The sequence below is a fragment of the Cucurbita moschata genome, unplaced genomic scaffold (genome assembly GCF_002738365.1).
Source record: "Cucurbita moschata cultivar Rifu unplaced genomic scaffold, Cmos_1.0 Cmo_Scf00070, whole genome shotgun sequence".
Taxonomy (NCBI): domain Eukaryota; kingdom Viridiplantae; phylum Streptophyta; class Magnoliopsida; order Cucurbitales; family Cucurbitaceae; genus Cucurbita; species Cucurbita moschata.
The window spans coordinates 866,421-890,392 of record NW_019268586.1 but is presented as its reverse complement, the minus strand read 5'-3'; positions in this window follow the sequence as shown (position 1 = coordinate 890,392).

Genomic DNA, 23,972 nt, shown 5'->3' with positions numbered 1-23,972 from the left:
TAATTTATATTCTAAAAGTGCCTAAGATCCAAATTGCTTCCGCATGTGTTAGATTAACACCATCAATTGGTATCAAATCAAGTTTTAGGCACTTTATTTACATTATTTGATCATGGTGGGTACCATTTCATGAATGAAATTTGTGGTTGCTAAAGTGGATGGTTTTGGTTTTGACATTTTTTTTATGGTTCCATTTGATACAATTATTGTAATAAGCCTAAGGTGTATGGGATTTAATGAATGAAGAAAGGTCTGTAAATTTTATGGAGTCATTAGAGTCCATTTTAGGTTGTAATTGATCGAAAATGGAAGAGATAGCAATCAGAACCAAAGAAGATGGAAGAGGCGGTTCGGGTGTTTTTTCTGTCGTTGGGTACCGATTCAACGTTTTTAAGGGTTGGTTCGCCCAGTTCGTGATTCTCGGGAGCGGCTCAAATTATCTTTAATTATTAATGTAATAATTTAGTTAATTGCTTGCTTTAAAATGCCAAAACCAACCCACTTTAGTGTGTTTAATTAATTATGCATTATGAATGTATGTTTTAATTAAATAGAAAATGTATATGCATAAAGTATGTCATATAGGTTTAAAATCCCACCATAGGCTAAGCATGTTTCATGTATTCCAAGTATGTTATAAGTGTTATAAGTGTTATAAATTGTTATATTATTGCATGGAATGGATGATTATATAATTTTTATATAAAGCATGTTAGATGCATGTTATAGGTTATTTTTAACGCCATAAAACGAGATAGACGTTAAAATCTATAATAAAGATAAGTGCATGCTCACTTAGGGTTAAGAACCGAGCACGATCAATTTTAATAGTTAAAATAGGTCGATGTCTTATAAAATTGCGGTTACGAGAAAGCTCACCTGGCACGATCTTGTCTAAGGCTGAAGGTACTTAAGTTGACGGTTTACGGAACACCTACTACCTGGAGATCGGACAAGTACTTGAGCTTAGTTAGCCCAGTTTTATGAGCATGCTTAAGTGATGTAAGATTTAGAAAAATCACCTAGACTTAAGTTATATTTAATTAGTCGGAATATACTTAAGTAATGAGTATACCTAACCATCTAAAATACTTAGTGGGAGGAAAAAGGTGTATAAGATACATCGTTTTCTCTTCACGCTCTCTGTAAAATTCACACAGTGAGATTCATGCTCGGCCTCGTGTCGCCCTAGGAGCGTTCTCCATTCGGAAGGTATTTGCATGAGTCAATAACAAGGTGAATTGAGAAAGTATTTATAGTAAGTGGGAGAAGGAAGTCAACACGTCCTATGGTCTCCACCACTAGGTTGCACCGTGAGATTCCCATGTTCCTCCTGCATGTTGCCCTAGAGCAACAACCCATTCGGAGGGTCGTAACATGGGAGTCGGAACAACGCAAACTCCAGAAATGGATAGGATTTGTTAGGTCCATTCTCAACTTAGGCTTTTTCATTTGATAGCGTTGTTGGGACCGATCTCTGAGGTCTGAAATTGGTGGGTCACACTTGCGAAGAATTACTAAGAGTTAGTATATTCTTGACCAAAATAGCGATAACTATAACACTATAGGAACAAGAGTTATTCTGGAATTAGTGTTTAAGTCAAGAATGTATTGGTTTAGTGAATGAGTGATTGACTGCCCCTTGGTAGCAGTTGCTCTAACTCACTAAGGTATTGTTGCAAAATAATGATTTGGGTACATTATTACATTTGCTAAAACTGATTGGATTAAACAGGATTAAGTCAAATCACTAATAGAATTTTCTTTATATCACAGCATGACAAACTCAATAGTACAATTACTCGCTTCTGAGAAATTAAACGGAGACAACTACACAACTTGGAAATCAAACCTAAACAGAATACTGGTCATTGATGATTTAAAGTTTGTTTTAACTGAGGAGTGTCCTCCAAAACCCAGCTCAAATGCAAACCGAACAGTTTGGGATGCGTATGACAGATGCATAAAGGCAAATGAGAAAGCCCAAGTGTACATTCTAGCCAGCATATCTGATGTTTTGGCTAAAAAACACGATGTTATGGGTACTGCAAAAGAGATTATGGAATCTCTAAAAGGGATGTTTGGACAACCGTCCTTCTCCCTTAGACATGAAGCCATAAAATACATTTACAACTGCCGTATGAAAGAAGGTAACTCAGTTAGAGAACATGTCCTGGACATGATGGTCCATTTCAATGTGGCAAAAGAAAATGAAGCTGTCATTGATGAGAAGAGTCAAGTCAGTTTTATCATGATGTCTCTTCCAAAGAGCTTCTTCCAATTCCGCACCAATGTGGTAATGAACAAAATAGAATATAACTTGACTGCTCTTCTCAATGAGCTACAAACTTATCAGTCCCTCTTAATGAACAAGGGACAAACAGGAGAAGCAAATGTTGCTATCTCCAAGAAATTAGAATGAGGATCGTCCTCCTAAAATAAGTCTGGACCTTCAACTTCTAAAAGTGTTTTGATGAAGAAGGAGGGAAAAGGGAAAAATAAAATTCCTACTAACCGCAAACACAAGGTTCAAAAAACAGATAAAGGAAAATGTTTCCATTGCAACGAAAAAGGGCAGTGGAAGAGAAACTGCCCAAAATACCTTGCAGAGAAGAAAGCCGAAAAGACACAACAAGGTAAATATGATTTACTCGTTGTAGAAATATGTTTAGTAGAGTATGACAACCCAACTTGGATACTAGATTCAGGGGCGACTAATCATATTTGTTCTTTTTACCAGGAAACTAGCTCCTAGAGAATGCTTGCGGACGGCGAAATAACACTAAGGGTTGGAACAGGAGAGGTTGTCTCAGCAAGATCAGTAGGAAATTTAAAGTTGTTTTTTGGAGATAGATTCATTATATTAGATAATGTACTTTTTGTTCCTGAAATGAAAAGAAATCTAATATCTATTTCTTGTTTATTAGAACAATTGTATAAAGTATATTTTGAAATCAATGAAGTGTTCATTTGCAAAAGAGGTATACATATTTGTCTGCAAAACTAGAAAAACTTAAATATGTTAAAACCGAGCGAAACAAAAGCTATTTTAAATACTGAGATGTTTAAAACAGCTGAAACTCAAAATAAACGACAAAAGATTTCTCCTAATACCTATCTTTGGCACTTACGACTAGGCGACATTAATCTCAATAGGATTGAGAGATTGGTTAAAAGAGGACTTCTAAATAAGTTAGAAGACAATTCTTTACCTCCATGTGAGTCTTGTCTTGAGGGTAAAATGACTAAACGATCATTTTCCGAAAAAGGTTATAGAGCCAAAGAAACCTTAGAACTTGTGCATATAGATCTCTGTGGTCCAATGAATGTCAAAGCACGAGGAGGGTATGAATATTTCATCATGATTATTCAAGGTATGGCTATCTTTACCTAATGCATCACAAGTTCGAAGCTCTTGAAAAATTCAGAGAGTATAAGACTGAGGTTGAGAATCTATTAGGTAAAACTATTAAAACACTTCGATCAGATCGATGAGGAGAGTACATGGACTTAAGGTTTCAGGACTATATGATAGAACATGGAATAAGGTCTCAACTCTCAGCCCCTGGTATGCCTCAACAAAATGGTGTATCAGAAAGGAGAAATAGAACTCTATTAGACATGGTTCGGCCTATGATGAGTTTCGCTCGACTACCCGATCCGTTTTGGGGATATGCAGTGGAGACTGCTACATACATTTTGAACATGGTTCCTACTAAGAGTGTTTCAGAAACACCTTATGAGTTATGGAAAGGGCGTAAAGGTAGTTTACGTCACTTCAGAATTTGAGGATGTCCAGCACATGTGTTATTGCAAAATCCCAAGAAATTAGAACGTCGTTCAAAATTATGTCTATTCGTAGGATACCCCAAAGAGACGAAAGGTGGTTTGTTTTTTGATCCTTAAGAAAATAGAGTGTTTGTATCAACGAACGCTACATTCTTAGAGGAAGACCACGTAAGAAATCATCAATCTCGTAGCAAACTAGTATTAAGTGAGATTTCTAAAGAAGCTACTGATAAAACAACAAGAGTTGTTGATCAAGCTGGTCCTTCACAAGAGTTGTTGATGGAGCTGACACTTTTGGTCAATCACATCCTTCTCAAGAGTTGAGAATGCCTCGACGTAGTGGGAGGGTTATAACTCAACCCTGGTCAATCACATCCTTCTCAAGAGTTGAGAATGCCTCGACGTAGTGGGAGGGTTATAACTCAACCCGATCGTTACTTATCCTTCTCAAGAGTTGAGAATGCCTCGACGTAGTGGGAGGGTTATAACTCAACCCGATCGTTACTTGGGTTTGGCAGAAACTCAAGTCATCATACCTGATGATGGTGTTGAGGATCCATTGACCTACAAACAGGCAATGAATGATGAAGATAGAGATCAGTGGATTAAAGCCATGAATCTTGAAATGGAGTCAATGTACTTCAATTCAGTCTATGAACTTGTAGATCAACCAGATGGGGTAAAACCTATTGGTTGCAAATGGATCTATAAGAGGAAACGAGACCAAACCGGTATGGTACAGACCTTGAAAGCATGACTAGTAGCAAAGGGTTATACCTAAAGAGAGGGGGTAGACTATGAAGAAACCTTCTCTCCTGTTGCTATGCTTAAATCAATACTCTTGCCTATTGCCACATTTTATGATTATGAAATTTGGCAAATGGATGTTAAGACAGCCTTTCTAAATGGCAATCTTGAAGAGAGTATCTATATGGCTCAACCAGAGGGGTTCATTGAACAGGATCACGAGCAAAGGGTTTGCAAGCTTAAAAGATCCATTTATGGGTTGAAGCAAGCATCTCGATCCTAGAATATAAAGTTTGATACTGCGATCAAATCTTATGGCTTTAAACAGAATGTTGACGAACCTTGTGTTTATAAAAGGATAGTCAACTCTACAGTAGCTTTCCTAGTGTTGTACGTTGACGATATCCTACTCATTGGAAATGATGTGGGATTTCTGACTGACATTAAGCATTGGCTAGCGACACAATTCCAAATGAAAGATTTGGGAGAGGCTCAGTTTGTTCTTGGAATCCAAATTGTTCGGAATCGCAAGAACAAAACACTAGCATTGTCTCAAGCATCGTACATCGACAAAATGTTGATTCAATATAAGATGCAGGACTCCAAGAAAGGATTATTACCTTTCAGGCATGGAGTTCATTTGTCGAAGGAACAAAGTCCTAAGACACCTCAAAAAGTTGAGGATATGAAACACATTCCCTATGCATCAGCGGTCGGTAGTCTGATGTATGCCATGCTATGTACCCGACCCGACATATGCTATGCTGTGGGAATTGTCAGCAGATATTAGTCCAATCAGGGATTTGCTCATTGGACCGCCGTTAAGAATATCCTCAAGTATCTTAGGAGAACGAGGGACTATATGCTAATGTACGGTGCTAAGGATCTGATCCTTACAGGGTACACTGACTCAGATTTTTAGACCGATGTAGATTCGAGGAAATCGACATCAGAATCTGTCTTCACTCTGAACGGAGGAGCAATAATATGGAGAAGCATAAAGCAAGGTTGCATTGCTGATTCCACCATGGAGGCTGAGTATGTTGCTGCTTGTGAAGCAGCAAAAGAATCTGTATGGCTTAGGAAGTTCTTAACTGATTCGGAAGTCGTTCCAAATATGCATCTTCCCATCACTCTTTATTGTGATAACAGTGGAGCAGTTGCAAATTCAAAAGAACCAAGAAGCCATAAGCGAGGCAAACATATTGAGCGCAAATATCATCTCATAAGGGAGATTGTGCAACGAGGAGATGTGATCGTCACACAGATAGCTTCAGAGCACAACATTGCTGATTCATTTACAAAGCCCCTCACGGCTAAAGTGTTTGAAGGGCACCTTGTGAGTCTAGGACTACGAGTTATGTAATCTACGGCAAGTAGGAGAAAAGGCATGAGTATGTGATGCCCTAGTTCATTGTATTTCTCTCTACTCAACGTTATAAAACCCCACTAGAGTTTTAGTCCAAGTGGGAGTTTGTTGAGTTTTATGTCCTAAAACTCATAGTTTGTAAACAAAGATATATTCTATTTTCAATAAAGTTATTATTGTTGTTTATTCAGTAAAAATTGTTATTGAATAAAGTAAACTTTACGATCATTAATCTAAATCCAATAAACTAAGAACACTCTGGCTATAGTATGATTACTTGAACTATATGTAGAGACATACGAGTGGATCAAGTTCAAGTATATAGTCAAAATGATCTATAGTATAAGGATAAGGCTGAGTACCTTATTCTGGGGACATGATAAGATAAGGAATCAACTACAAGGGGAATAAGATTCGGATTACCTTGCTGATCGAATATCTCAAGTCAAGAACACTTTGTTTGAGATTCGAATCACTCCAGAAGCAAGATCGATCATGTCTAGCTTCAATGATTCTAGTTGATCAAATATCTCAAGACAAGAACACTTGAGTGAGATTCGAATCACTCCACAAGCAAGATTGATCATGTCGAGCTTGAATGATTCTACATGCAACCTAAACTACATAGAGTTGCAAAGAAACTTAGCCATTGGCTAAAGAAAAGCACAAATGCTTCTTTTGATATATCTTCTAAGTCTTCTTACAAATACAACATAGATGGCTTTATATAGTCTCAAAATGAAACTATTAAAGGCATTCCAAAAGTTGTAACATTCACACTTTATGGCCATAATTAGCCATTATGTAAATGTAACCGAAATTAAATAAAAAGTCTTAAAATACAATAACTCTAAATTATAACCCACCCAAAATTTACAACAATCAAACTTTATTCTTCTTCAATGTAGCATGAATTGAAACATCTTTTGATAATTTTGACAACCTTTTCTTCACATCTTCATTGAAGTATATTGTATGATTGATGTCTCTTGGTTCATATCAGGACACTATGGATGCGGCCCACTTTTGTATATGATATAAACAATGTGATCACTAAATTGTACATGTGGAGACATGTGAGTGGAGGCGTCCTATGCAATGAGTATTGCATAAGATCGGACCATGAAGAAAAAAATTCTCACTTTATAATGTCGTTTACTGTTGAGACTGATTTTCTTTTCATTTGATAACCTAGGTAACTCGGTTTTAATCCTGAGCTAACCATGAACTCTTGTTTATTCGGAATTATCCTTAGATTTTCATGGGTGAGAGTGGCTCTAGTTCGCCGACTCAACAGGCCTCCCATTTCAGGGTTAAGACTGGGTGAATGGCTGGGGACGTGGGGTGCAAGACGGAATTCACTCCTACCCGCTTTTAGGGATAGAAGAAAGGTAGTTCCCTTAAGCACTGACTCCAGGTCTTGAAAAGGGGCCCCACCCTCTCATTGGCCTGAGAGGGATTCGGTTTACTGGTTGGACAACAAACCAATTGTTCATTAGAGGATAAGTAAGACATAAGGAACAAGAAGTAACTTCAGGGGTAAAACGGTAAATTGATCCAGCTCTAGTTACGAACAACCTGTGAAGGATCGACTTACTAATCATGGTTATATCAGATGGACAGAAATATATCTATAGTGAGGGGAGTGCAACTACTAGGCTATAGTGGAGTGTCCTAGTAGTTAACGAATGTTGGTTAACCAGGTTAATGAGTTTAACCGATTAATCTTGGATCGTTGGAGCCCATGATCTATAGGTCAATTAGGTCCCTCTGCTAGCTCATATCGGACTAAACCATAGAACAGTGTGACGAGTGAGCTCGAAGTGTTCGAATTCAAATTAGGGAATATGCGTTACATATATACGATATATTTAACCGCAATTTTGTTTTATTTACGAATTAAACAAAAAGAGAGAATCTGAGATATTTAAATAAGATTTAAATATCTTAATCAATTATGTGTCAGAATTGATTGGAATTGGCATTTGAATCAATATTAAATATTAATTAAATAGTTTAATTAATCATTTAATGTTACTTTAATTTGAAATTCATTATTCAAATTAATTGTTGAATTAAAATGAAGAAAGTCAAAATGTTGACTTCATCTAATGGAAAAATCCATGTTAGTGGAATTTTGAGGTGTCAAAATTTGGTTTAACCAAACTTGCATGTTTTCCAAATAAAGCCCACAAGTTTGAGTGGAATTTTGAGTGTCAAAATTTGGTTAACTCAAACATGCATGCTTGCCACATAATCCCAAACATTTGAGTGGAATTTTAAGTGTCAAAATTTGGTGATCTCAAATTAGCATGAACATGCAAACATGACTCTTTAAATAGAGTGATAATGATACATGGGAGGTCTTCTTTATCCTGGTGAAAAACCTTGAGAAAAACCTCTCACAAACACTCTCTTCACATATACAAAATCCCTCCCAAGTTTAGTCACTCACCGGATTCCACAATCCCGTTCTAAGGCCGAAGGATAGTGAAGAAGACACTAGTGGTGGTTCGAAACCGGTTCGTGAGGCAAAAGGAGTTTGAACTACAAAAGATTAGTATTTAAACTCATTAAGTTTTAATACTTATGAACGTGCTAGTTATTTACAATAATTGATATTCTAAAAGTGCCTAAGATCCAAATTGCTTCCGCATGTGTTAGATTAACACCATCACCCTTAACTATCACCACTAGGTTTGGGCACCTGTCACACTTCCATATCCGGATCTGCTAAGCTCAACGATCACCGTACCGGAGCTCTGCCTTGACAGTACGATATTGGAGGAGAGAGGGAAGTGGAGGTTCTGATGACACTATCGACACTACTCAACTCTAGCGGGCTACCTACAGTTACCGTAGTGACCTATTATTCTTTCTAGGGTGGAACCTGGTGGCTTAGACTTAGATTCGTGTATCTCTAGGATTCTCATGCCTAGTCTTACAAATCTATCGGGTTTGGAATTCTGGGCTCTTGATCTGTTGGTAATCATTTCGCAGGTCTAATTGCACGGTATTCTAGAGGTCCCCTAATCTAGGGTCTCGTCTAGCCTACTTAGTTACAAGCACCCTAATCTAAGCTCATAATTTCTTCCTATTCATCAAGAAAGATAATACAAGCAATCATCATGCATAAGAGTTTACACGCAGTAGTTCATGCAATATTAACAAACATGCTCAACGGAAAGATAACGTCCATCTTTACCCGGTGCGCAGATTTCACAAGTTTTCCATCCTCCTCATGCAAACATACTTTATCAGATTCTCTATCAAACAGATTCAATAAATATTAATAACTAGCTTTCCTTAATCATATCATTTTCGCAGTTCCCATACTAATACACTAGGTCCTGCTAGCTAAATTAATGGGTGGTAGCATGCATGCTTGTTCCTAGCGGTTTCTACAAGTTCTGCTCGTGGGAATCCAAATGGCTACTTACTTGGTTGATGCGTGCCTTCCCGATTTCGAGTTTTCTTGACGGAATGGATTCCAACAATTCTGAAATTTCCTGCACAGGTCCTAATTCACATAATAATAAGGTCAACATCAAAATCGAGTCGGAAAACAAGCAAACAGAGACCGAACGGGAAGAAAAATGGTGCCTCACGTGCCCCCACGTGCATCACAAGTGCCGTGGAGGGTCTCTACACACGCGTGCCCACGCTCTGCTTCCCGAGCAGACGCGGGTCAGAGGCACCGGGTCAGGTGCTTCCTGTGCGGCGCGGGTCGGGCCAGCCAGATCCGCGCGCCTGATGCGTGTCCGCTGTCGGGTGAGGATGTGCCTCACCAGCTGATGATCGACACGTGTTGATCACCAGTTTTTCCACGCTCCTCCGCACGCCGACCGACGCGTGGCGGTCTCCACCCTCTCTCCTGCGTTTTATCTTTCCTTCCATTTTCCAAGTCTCTTTCAAGTTTTGATCTATTTTCTTCGTATTTTTATATTCTCCAATCCATAATCCGATTCGACAAATTTTCTTCACAAACCTTATAGATCTCATATTCTACTCCTTCAAAACAATTTTCTTATATTTTTCTTATAATCACAGATCATAATATTTGAGTTCGAATTCGAAGAAAAATACTAGTTCTTACCGAAAATCAAGTTTTCTTGAAACTCCGATTCGAACGCCAATGTTGACCGCCTTCACTCCGAAAGTTAACCAGATAACGCTATCGAGGGTAAGAGTCCAAGAATCAACACAAAACGTCACTAACACACGAAAATCTTGATGATTTCTCGATCTAGACACTCGTGGACTAACCTGAAGTTCTTGGACGTTTTGACGAAATAGGAAGGTGTGATTCATAAGAGCACCTTGTCTCGGACTATTGACAGTTTAGATTGAGGACTCGAATCTCCAGCGTCGATTCTGATTCGATCTTCTCCTCCTTCCTCAAAACCCTAATCTTCTTTCCCTCTTCATTCTTCTTTCTCTCCCCTCTTCTTTCTCTTTTCCAAATTATGTCTCAACTAAAACAGACCCCTCAAGTAATAAGGGCAAAATGACTAGTTTGTCCCTATTTTGACCTTTTTTTTTTTAGTACTCGGGCGCTATAAACTCACTTAATTTCCAGCAATTAAATTTACAAAAGGATAGGTTCTCTGTGGAATTAATAATTTACTTATTGTTACTTGTGACAGTGTATACTTTCACTTAATCTTGTGAGTTTTACATCATTTTAATATATACATCCACAAGCGATCATTTTTCATTTTAAAATTCGATATTTCAGTTTTATGATAATATTGAAAGAAATGTCAATAAAATAACTATATATATATAGATATTACGAATTGAAGTTACCATGGACACTAATAATGTGCACTTTTTTTTTTCATGGTGTAATTCTATGTTGAGTGATCTTCTCGAAAATTTTCTAACAACCACGCGAGTGAGGATAAAATATGTTACAAGGACTCATGTTGATCTATGGGTATAGTTTTCACTCTCATAAACGAGGAGTAGGTAACTGATCATGTCACAGGGGAATGCCGAGGCCATCAGATGTAGAATTTGAATTTTGAATCTTGATATGAATCTTCAACACGTGGTATTATAAATTGTATAAATATATAGATGTAGAATCTTAGTAGATGCCACAAGGTGCACTTTCTTCAGTATCTCAATCATAGGAACTCTAAAATAAAGTGTGTTTTTCACGAAGCAATCTTTTGTTGGGTATCCTCTTAGAAAATTTTCTAACAAACATATAATTGAGATCAAATCATGTTGAAATGACACATGTTAGTCTGTGAGGAGAATCTTCACTCTTAGAAACTAGGAGTTAGTAACGTGACCACGTTACAGAGGATGCATGAAAATGTTTGTGCCATCAAGTGTCGAATTCATATTATGAATCCTTATTTGAATCCTATGTTAGTAGATACAAATAAAGTGTAAATTTCTTATCAATAGCTCAATCACATGAACTTAAAAGTTAAGTGTGATTTTCACTATGTTGGGTGACTTATAAGTATGTTAGTGAGAACAAAACATGTTGGTCTGTCTGTCAGGAGATTCTTCCCTCTTAAATGCGAAGACTAGGTAACGTGAGCATGTTTTCGGTCTTCCCTCTATGATTGGAAATTGTTTATGTATGCAGGCACAAGCAAATCATTAGACACAAAAGGCACCTATCTTAAAGGTATTACATGTAGGAGAGGGATAATGTTTTTTGTGATTGTAAATTTGGCCTTTGCGTCTGTCATGGCAAGAAGCATCCCTTCAACTTCAACTCCAACTCTCATAAAATGAGTAGTACCATTCATTTAGAAGAGAACAAGGAGATCAAAGAAGAGCCTCCGAAGAACTAATCAATATAATGAAGAGCATAATAAAGAAATTGATGAATGTGATGCTATATATAAGATTCGCATTATAATAAACGATATTTTTGTTTAGTTTGTGTGCCTCTTAAGGTTTTAGGTTCATAGTTCATAGTATCATACGTATACAAGATACAGTGGCATGCTCCTTCAAAATGACGCTATTTGATGTAACGATCTGACTATTTGTAACATATCATAAAGAATCATATACATGACAAAAACAACATGAGTAAAAAATAGAGACTTGAATCTGTCTCGAACACTATAGCTCCATAGTTCATACACACTCTCGTCTCACGTGTGCAGTTAGTTTCTATTTAAAAAGAAAGAGTAGCGTGATATAATAGCAAGTTCTAGAAAAGGCTCAATTTTGAAGGACAAGAAAGAGAGAAATAGAGTTATCTAAAAATTATTGTCATAATTATTTATATTATGATTACGATTATAATTATTATATTATGATGAGACGGTTTAGGTGAGATCTATCATGGATATAACTTTCAATTCCCTTATGCAATCTAGTCGGTTTGGGGAATATCTTTGCTCCTCTCTTCTTGAGAACATATACATCCCTCATTATTATATGGATAATTATCTCTCAAGCTTTGGTTTAGGTTCCTCAGTAGAAAAAAAAATAGAGCATCTAGAACCCAAGCGGGGAGCATATGTGTAGACAGTGTGTAAAAAAGTACAATGCATCCAAATCTACCAAAAAATGAAATTAGAGCCAAAGCCAAAACATGATGTTTTATGCCACTAGACACGAAATCATATTTGCATGTGTGCATTTCTCGACCCTAACATTGGGGTCACTTACCGATTATTTTTCAATATTCCTTCTATGTTTTTGAAATAATAATAATAATAATTATTATTATTATTATTGAAAATACAATTACTGATACCTCTCTTCCCAAATCTCTCACATCCTCAAAAAGATCGGAGATACAAACAGAAAAGGAAAAATTGGAGATTTATTTGGGGGAGAGAAAAAGGAAATCCCTCATACAAGAAGAGATAAAAATTTATTGGTAAGATCTTCTTTTTCTTTTAAATGAGCAAAAATTAATTGTGAAAAGAATTATTGAAAATTTTGTTTAAATGAAATATATATTTGATGTTGACGTGCCTGTGGTTCTGCACGTGTCATATATATTGATATGTGTTAATTGTTTGTGGATCGATATGCTTATGATATGTTATGTATATGTTATAATATGTGAATTGTATGATAATACTTACGGTACGATGTGTTCAATGATATGTGTGTGTGTGTTTACGATATGATATGATTATGATACAAGATGTGAATGACAGATGTGTATATATATATATATATATATAGATGTTGTAATATGATATGAAAGTGATATGAAATATGTTATGGTACGAGATATGTGCTAAATTAACATGTTTAAGATATCATATATTGTGATGTGATATATTATGGTATGAGATGTATATGATGAGATGTTATGTGAAAAGCATGAAACGTTATGTTATGTCTCTTAAATTATATGTATACAACATGATATGAATGACACGAAATATAACCTCGTTAGAATTATGGATGATACGAGAACTGAAAAATGAGAAATGATATGATATGAATGATATACGATATGTGAAATGATATGAAAAATGATATGATATGTATAGAACGCTAGCGAGATTGTATTAAATGATAATGAAATGGAAAAATATTGGGACTTCATGCATTATGCTCATGCATTGGGGGATACCCCTATTCCATCACAAGGGTACGGACACGTATACCACTAGACAGATAAAGTAATATTATGTTTTATATAATGCTGCCATGACGGTTACTAATTCTAATGGGTGTCCGACATAAGGAGTTATCAGAGTAGGCTCGCCCGATAAGAAAAGGGGTCCAGCGGTGTGCGAACTGTCTAATGAGCTCGTACTCGCACTTATGGGCTGTGTGTAGAGTATATGACACACATCTAAGCTGCCCATTAGGATAGTATCGTGGGAAAAAAGACTGATATGATAGGTCCCATCATTGCATTCGCATGTTCTTGCATTTAACCCCAATTATGAGGTCACTTCCTGAGTATTTCTCAAAATACTCAAGCCTCGTGTTACCTCTATTTCAGGTTAAGGCAAGGCATTTCTGTACAGCTGACGACGACATCGCAATTCGAGACCATGGCACATGCATGGAGTAGTTGTATTATTTTCTTAGACTAAGGCTAGAATAGGATGCTTTTAATTTAAACGTTTATGTATTTTATTTATTCTTTTGTTGTGTTGTTATTAAAAGTGTTTTCAAAACACGTAAGAACATGGCTGTGTTTTAAAATAAAGATGTCGTCTTATGAAAGTTTAAATAAAATATTTCCGCATTCAATGTTCATGATATATATACAGTGACGAATTTAAATTAAGTAGAAAATTTCACTGATCACTTCCAGAGTATTTTTCAAAATTCATTCTATCATTAAATAAAATTTAGAGTAATGACAAGCACATATAAAAGGTTGCCAACTTCTCTTATGAAATGTTGTATGCTAATTCTAACATTTATTTATATTCTTAATCAATATGACGATGTTTTAGCTATTCCACGAACCTTTTTTAGATAGTTTTTAATCTATTGAATTTCAAACTAAAACATTTGAAATATTATTTGAGAGGTAAAAGTATTTTTATTTGAATCAAATCTAAAACATAGGAGGGTTACTCAACAGTCAAATTTAAATAAATTCATGGGTTGATTTGTACATTTGTTTTCTTGTTTTGAATCTTCCCATTTGAGTTATCATACCATATTTTGGTTTCATATTACCTAATTTGGAAACTCAGTAAATATTCTCTATTATATAAGAGTTTGGGTAGAATTATGAGCACCCAAAAAGCTCTAAAATCTCTCTAGTCATGGACAAGAACATTTCTATCAAGTTCGCTTTCCTAGATGCAATCATCTTGTTTTTCACCGTCTTCGATACAGGTATCTTGTAGTTATTAAAAAAATGTACGAGTGTTTGAGGGTTGAGTCGGGTCAGGTCAGATTATGACATTTTCTAGACTAAACCCAATTATTTGCATTATAAATTTTTCAGCATAAACAACCGTTATTATATAATGAATCAAACTCAACCCAACTCAACCATAAATTTTTTGGGATAGACAGTTGGTTCAGGTAGTTCGAGTTATTTATTCAATTTTTTTTATTTTGTAAAAGATATGTTTATTTATTTTCATATGTTTGGTTATGATTTGCATTTCAATTTTGTGTATATTTTGTAAGCAAACATGTATATCTTAAAATTAAAAGTAAGTTTGATTGTATAAAGATTCAAACCAAAAAATTTTAGGGTTACCAAAGAACGAACTTAGTAGAACTCAATTCAACATATGTTTTGAAAAATTATTTTTACCGGATATAGAAGAAAATAAATAATCAAAAAAATAATTATGAAATAAAATAAATATGTATATATAATTGTATTGTACACAAAAATGTATATTTTAAAATTGACAATAAATTTAGATTGTTTTGGTTCAATCTAATTTTGGGGCAACTCATAAACCAACAAAATGATAAAAGTTTGTTATTTGAATCTAGTCCAAATAAGTTCATAATTGAACTTGAACCATATTGGTTCGGTCAATCCAATCTAGTTTTGGGACAACAGTTAAACCAACTCAATGATAAAAATTTTCAATTATTTGAATTTAGTCCAAATAAGTTCATAACCTAACTCGAACCGCAAAGATTGGGTTAGGTTGATCGAATTTTTTGAGTCATTAGATTGATTTTGATATCAATTTGAGTATTACTTTGTTTGATGAACAGTGACAAGCAAACCATTAGGAATACAAGGAAGTCATATTCATATTACATGCAACACTGTCCAAGATTGCTTTAATCCTAAAGTTTGTGAGTGCAAATTTGGGCTGTGTTTTTGCATATCTAAAAGCCCGCCGCCGCACTTCAGCTTCCACCATGACAACATCAGTGATACCACTCAAAACTAAGAAGTGGCTCTCAACAACTATCCAATAAATACCATTATTTTCATCGCAATATGCTTTACACAAATGAATAAGACTATGATAAAACCATGTATTTCAATATTACATATTAGATTAAATTGAAAAATTACATCTCGTTTATGATTTATGAGTTCGATTATGATTATTGTGGATGAGCGATTGAGGTAGATGAGAGATGACGGCATGAATTGCGTCGTTTTATAGAATGTTTTATAGGACCATTACGTATCGTCGTCAACCTCAAGGTTTTATGACACATCTACTATGGAGACGGTCTAGCTCTACTCCGACCAGTGCTTTGCGTCGTCTGGTGACTAGCTTTCATACCATTTGTAATGGCCCAAAGCAGACAATATCAGCTAGAGTTGGGCTTGATGGTTACAAATGGTGTTAGAGCCAAACACGGGGCAGTGTGTTAGTGAGGACATTAGGCCTTCAAAGGGGTAGATTGTGAGGTCCCACATTGGTTGGAGAGAGGAACGAAACATTCCTTGTAAGGGTGTGGAAACCTCTTCCTAATAGACACATTTTAAAACCATGAGAATGACGATGATACATATCAAGCTAAAGCGGACAATATTTGTTAGTGGAGGGCTTGGGTAGTTATACTTTAGTTGTCATATATCTTGCAGGAAAATGTCTTGGCTACCCAAAATCAAAATCTTTCAACTAAAATCAATAAATAAGGATGTTATGAGCATTCACTATTAGCCACTTCATGCTCAAGTGCTTACTTTGTGTTAGTAGGACCCACAAGTCGAGTCAAACCTCTATGCTCTCTCTTTTTGTGTGGGATTATGTGTGGGAGAGAAAGGAATCTGTGGTGGCAGCGAACAGCAAGACTACAACTTAATTTTTTACTTTTCATTCTATAAGATGAGCACAATTCATTAAACAAAACAATAAATACTATGAAAGTTATTAAAAGATCAGAATCAATTCAATCTCCTCGTCTCTCTCGCGCGCCACGACCTTGTCTATACCGAAAACATAAAACAAATTGAAGTAGATGCATTTTAAAACACAAAAATACTGGAGTCATCACATGGTTGATGTTTTCACCTTCCTCACCAGTCCCCTACTACGACCTTGTCTTAAATAAGCCTAAAATCATAATATGATTTTAGGTGCCATTAGACATTGAAAGACTTACATGTGTGTATTCTTTTATTCTAACAATAGGATCACTTATGGTGTTTTTTTAAATAGTCATTCTTTTCCTAACATTTTTTTCGGTTAAAAACATGATTCATAATTACTACTTTATATTAATTTAAATTTTATTGTCAAGTAAATATTTGAAATATTTCTATAAAGGCTCCAAGGTTTCATGAAAACATTTGAAAACTCTCCTAATATGTATATTGCATACCTTAAAATTAGAGTCGTTACACATGATTTACATTTTTATCCATAATTTTTACTAATTACGATATTTTGGTTCGTAAGGTTAATATCTATAAATGTTTGAAAGAATTAAATTAATTTTAAAAAATTTATGAAGAAATTAAACGATACTTTTTTATCTTTTGAGTTGTTCTGCAGGATCGGTCGTTCAAGACCTTTTGTCTCTATCCGGACCCGATGAATAAAATGGGAACACTTCTTATGGACTCGTTGAGAATGATTCTAATCTAGTTCATGACCTTTTAGAAGTAGAAGGCACTCTGTTGGGATTGGGATCCTCACGGACAAAAAAGATTGCTGTCGGTCTGATAGTGATCGAGTGACATTGCTTCTTCAGCCCGAACCTAGGAATCTCTTCGATATGATACAAAATGGATCAGCATCATAATTATTTTAAATTAATTAACCAAAAGATAACGCTAAAGACCACACTGAGCATTAGTGACAACTAGGTGTAAAATGTAGAGTATTCGAACCAATAACCAAATGAAAACTAAACTTCAAAGTATAATAAAAATGTAACTGTGAGATCTTACATCGGTTGGAGAGATGAACGAAACATTCCTTATAATGTCGTAGAAACTTCTCCTTAGTAGAGACGTTTTAAAACTGTAAGGCTGAGAACAATTTGTAATGGCTCAAAACGGACAATATTTTTTAGCGGTGGGCTTGGACGATTGTAACATATCAAAGATGACAATTTTTGTTAACAGTGAGCTTGGATATTGTAACAAATCAAAGTAGACAATATCTATTAGCCATGGACTTGAGCTATTGTAACCAGTCAACCCGAAAAATATTTCTTAGGGGTGAGATTAAAATGATATATATATTTTTTTAATTCTTTCCATCCTTTGGAAGAAATAAAAACTTGATCCCAATTTATTACCTGCCTCCCTTTTGTGATCTTTACATTAAGTTTGTAAATGGTAACCTTAATGTATTAAATTCATAACATCCCATTTAATGTTGTATTTCTAAAATTCATATTAGCAAATTAATTGAATATTGTCCCAAAGCTTATATAATGGGATGGATAACAATGAAACTAACTTCATCTCATCAAACCATTTACCATACAACATAATTGCGAACAAACTTAGTCTCAACTTGACTTTCATTGTTGCGATGATATTGCTCCTCGTCTCTCCTTTTGGTAATTTTCAACCTTGTTTGTTTTTCTTCTTTTTTTTTTTTTTTTTTGTTTTTCATTTCAAAATTCGATATTTCAGTTTTATGATAATATTGAGAGAAATGTCAATAAAATAATATATATATTACGAATTGAAGTTACCATGGATACTGATAATGTGCACTCTTTTTTTTTTTTTTTTTTTGTTTTTTCATGGTGTAATTCTATGTTGAGTGATCTTCTCGAAAATTTTCTAATAACCACGGAGTGAGGATAAAATATGTTACAAGGACTCATGTTGATCTGTGGTATAGTTTTCACTCTTAGAAACGAGGAGTAGGTAACGTGATCATGTCATAAGGGAATGTCGTGGCCATCAGATGTAGAATCTGAATTTCGAATCTTGATATGAATCTTCAACACGTGGCATTATAAATTGTATTAAATATATATATATATATATATATATATATATATATATATATATATATATAAACTTCTCTTAGTAGATGCCACACGGTGCACTTTCTTGAGTATTACAATCATAGGAACTCTAAAATAAACTGTGTTTTTCACGAAGCAATCTTTTGTTAGGTATCCTCCTAGAAAATTTTCTAAGAAACATATAATTGAGATCAAATCATGTTGAAATGACACATGTTAGTATGTGAGGAGAATCTTCACTCTTAGAAACTAAGAGTTAGTAACGTGACCATGTTACAGAGGATGCATGAAAATGTCTGTGTCATCAAGTGTCGAATTCATATTATGAATCCTTATATGAATCCTATGTTAGTAGATACAAACAAAGTGTAAATTTCTTTTCGATAGCTCAATCACAAGAACTTAAGTTAAGCCTGATTTTTACTATGTTGGGTGACTTATAAGTATGTTAGTGAGAACAAAACATGTTGGTCTATTTGTCATGAGAGTCTTCCCTCTTAAATGCGAGAACTAGGTAACGTGAGCATGTTTCCAGTCTTCCCTCTATGACTGAAAATTGTTTATGTATGCAGGCACAAGCAAATCATTAGACACAAAAGGCACCTATCTTAAAGATATTACATGTAGGACTTCAGACGATTGTAGGGAAGATGTTTGTTGTGATTGTAAATTTGGCTTGATTGTAGGGATAATGTTTTTTGTGATTGTAAATATGGTCTTTGTGTCTGTCATGGCACCAAGCATCCCTTCAACTTCAACTCCAACTCTCATAAAATGAGTAATACCATTCATTTAGAAGAGAACAAGGAGAACAAAGAAGAGCCTCTGAAGAACTAATCGATATATTGAAGAGCATAATAAAGAAATGGATGAATGTGATGCTATATATAAGATTCGCATTATAGTAAACGATATTTTTGTTTAGTTCGTGTGCCTCTCAAGGTTTTAGGTTTATAGTTCATAGTATATCATACGAATACAAGGTACAGTGGCATGCTCCTTCAAAATGACGCTATTTGATGTAACGATCCGACTATTCGTAACATATCATAAAGAATCATATACATGACAAAAACATCATGAGTAAAAAATCGAGAATCGAATCTGTCTCGAACTCTATAACTCCATAGTTCATACACACTGTCGTCTCAAGTGTGCAGTTAGTTTTAAAAAGAAAGAGTAGCGTGATATAGTAGCAAGGTCTAGAAAATGCTCAATTTTGAAGGACAAGAAAGAGAGAGAAAGAGAGTTATCTAAAAATTATTGTCATAATTATTTATATTATGATTACGATTATGATTGAGACGGTTTAGGTGAGATCTACTGTAGACCTAACTTTCAATTCCCTTATGGAATCTAGTCGGTTTGGGGCACCATCTCTACTCCTCTCTTCTTGAGAATTTATAAATTAGTGATACCACTCAAAACTAAGAAGGGGCTCTCAACAACTATTCATTAAATACCATTATTTTCATTGCAATATGCTTTACACAAATGAATAAGACTATGATAAAACCAAGTATTTCAATATTATATATTAGATTAAATTGAAAAATTACTTTTTGTTTATGATTTATGAGTTCAAGTATGATTATTGTGGATGAGCGATTGAGGTTGATGAGAGATGACTGCGTGAATTGCGTCGTTTTATAGAACGTTTTATAGGGTCGTTACGTATCGTCGTCAACCTCAAGGTTTTATGACACATCTACTATGGAGCGGGTCTGGCCCTACTCTCGTCGTCAACCTCAAGGTTTTATGTCTCAATATAGCAAACATCAGTTTTGTGGAATTCAATTTTGTTTGACCACACACGTCGCCTGCACGTGCATGTTCAATCGTGCGCAATACAACAACGTTGCTTCTCATTGTCATATCAATTCCCAACAACACGATCCATGCATCATGATACGATGCATGACCAGCTTAGTTTGCTCAAACACATCCGTTGGGAACTGACCCATGTATTGATCATCTCATTAGGACATTTCAAACATTCATCCATCTAGATTCTCTTGAGCATCAGTGATAAGATAAGGAATCAATACAAGGGGAATAAGATTCGGATTACCTTCTTGATCGAATATCTCAAGCAAAGAACACTTTGTTTGAGATTCGAATCACTCCAGAAGCAAGATCGATCATGTCTAGCTTCAATGATTCTTGTTGATCAAATATCTCAAGACAAGAACACTTGATTGAGATTCGAATCACTCCACAAGCAAGATTGATCATGTCGAGCTTGAATGATTCTACATGCAACCTAAACTACATAGAGTTGCAAAGAAACTTAGCCATTGGCTAAAGAAAAGCACAAATGCTTCTTTTGATATATCTTCTAAGTCTCATTACAAATACAACATAGATGGCTTTATATAGCCTCAAAATGAAACTATTAAAGGCATTCCAAAAGTTGTAACATTCACACTTTATGGCCATAATTAGCCATTATGTAAATGTAACCGAAATTAAATAAAAAGTCTTAAAACACAATAACTCTAAATTATAACCCACCCAAAATTTACAACAATCAAACTTTATTCTTCTTCAATGTAGCATGAATTGAAACATCTTTTGATTATTTTGATAACCTTTTCTCCACATCTTCATTGAAGCATATTGTATGATTGATGTCTCTTGGTTCATATCATTCTCCACTTCTTCAAGAGGATTCGTCCTCGAATCTATTTGTGAAACTTTGCTGCAAAAAATAAGTTATGGAAATACAAAGGACCTCACAACACTCTCTCACGTGTATACACTCAAGGAATTTTAGGCCACTCTGTTTGCACTCATTTACACAAATGAAGCTCTCATTCTCACCTCTCAAAATTTTAAATAGAGCAAAGATTGAATTTTGAACTTTGGGTCGATTAAAAACTAAAAAGATGAAAATAAATAAAAATTAAATTGAGAAGAAACGCAAAGGAAACATATATCCGATCTTGAGCCTGAAGCTCTGATACCAAATGATAAGATAAGGAATCAATACAAGGGGAATAAGATTCGGATTACCTTGTTGATCGAATATCTCAAGCCAAGAACACTTTGTTTGAGATTCGAATCACTCCAGAAGCAAGATCGATCATGTCTAGCTTCAATGATTCTTGTTGATCAAATATCTCAAACACTTGTTTGAGATTCGAATCACTCCACAAGCAAGATTGATCATGTCGAGCTTGAATGATTCTACATGCAACCTAAACTACATAGAGTTGCAAAGAAACTTAGCCATTGGCTAAAGAAAAGCACAAATGCTTGTGGAGTGATTCGAATCTCAAACAAGTGTTTGAGATATTTGATCAACAAGAATCATTGAAGCTAGACATGATCGATCTTGCTTCTGGAGTGATTCGAATCTCAAACAAAGTGTTCTTGGCTTGAGATATTCGATCGACAAGGTAATCCGAATCTTATTCCCCTTGTAGTTGATTCCTTATCTTATCATTTGGTATCAGAGCTTCAGGCTCAAGATCGGATATATGTTTCCTTTGCGTTTCTTCTCAATTTGATTTTTATTTATTTTTATCTTTTTAGTTTTTAATCGACCCAAAGTTCAAAATTCAATTTTTGCTCTATTTACAATTTTGAGAGGTGAGAATGAGAGCTTCATTTGTGTAAACGTGTGTAAAAAGAGTGGCCTAAAATTCCTTGAGCATATACTCGTGAAAGAGTGTTGTGAGGTCCTACGTATTTCCATAACTTATTTTTTTGCAGCAAAGTTACACAAATAGATTCGAGGACGAATCCTCTTGAAGAAGTGGAGAATGATATGAACCAAGAGACATCAATCATAACATATGCTTCAATGAAGATGTGAAGAAAATATTGTTGAAATCATCAAAAGATATTTCAATTCATGCAACATTGAAGAAGAATAAAGTTTCATATGATAAATTTTGGGTGGATTACAATTTAGAGTTATTGTATTTCATTAATGTATTTTAAGACTATTTAATTACTTTAGGTTACAATTACATAATGGCTGATTTACAGCCTTATTCTAATATTGAGGAGTTGTTGCACATTGCAATTAAGATCGAGAGGCAAATCCAACGAAGGTCTCAACGGTATTCTTCTAAAACTTTTCCCAATTCTACTTCTACATGGAAAAAGGATAGTAAGAGCATTGATTATAAGCATAGAAATCAAGAGATTAATGAGAAGTCTCAAGCTAAATTTGAGAAAGGGGAGAGTTCTAGAACAGGGAAAGAAAAAGTAGAAAAGACTAATGTTCGAAATAGGGATTTAAAGTGTTGGAGATGTCAAGGGGTAGGACACTATAGTAGAGATTGCCCAAATGCAAGAATTATGACCATCAAGGAGGGAGAAATTGTTACGGATGACGAGGCACATGACGACATAAATGAGGAAACTGATGAGAGTGAGGAGTTTAGTGAAGAGGACCTGATATGAACCACGACCAAGGAATTTCCATACCTCAAGGTCCAATTACAAGGACGAGAGCCAAGAAGCTACAACAAACTTTATACAGTTATATTCAAGCTATGGTGAGCTCATCAAAGGAAATTCTAGAAGACGCTGGAGACCTCCCTTATATGTTGTGCAAAGTTGAGGTTCAAGAAAGAGATGAATTAAATGCACTTTAAGTTGCATTTAATGAACTCCGCTGAATTTATCAAATAGTCCAAGGATGACTAATAAGCACATTTTATTATTTGCATTATTTAATTATAGTTTAACTATTTGTTTGTCATATTTAAACTAGTTTTAAATATAGGAGTTAAGGTTATATTGTAACCCACATAGGTTACTATATTCCACCATTAACTAGCCATTTAAATATGGAGGTTATGGGTATTTCTCATTACTAGCCCATTTAATTTGGGAGTTATGTATGACATAGGTTAAGGTTGTAAAGGCTATATAAAGCCTTCTTTTCTTTGATTAGACATCAGATTTTGGAATTAAGAATAGAATTTCTATTTTAGCTTTGTTAAGAGCTAAACTTTCTTTGCAAATTCTTGTGTTTAGAACTTGCATGTAGAGTCATTCAAGTGGTATTGATCAAACCTCTTGTGGAGTGATTCGAATCACGAGTTTAGAAACGAGTTTTCTTTACTCTTGATCTTGATCATCAAGGTAATCCGTTCCATACTTTCCCTTGGGTTGATTTCCATATCATTTGGTATCAAAGCTTTAGGCTCACGATCGGATATATGTTTCATTGCGCTTATCTCTTTTAATTTTCTTATAATTTTTTTTT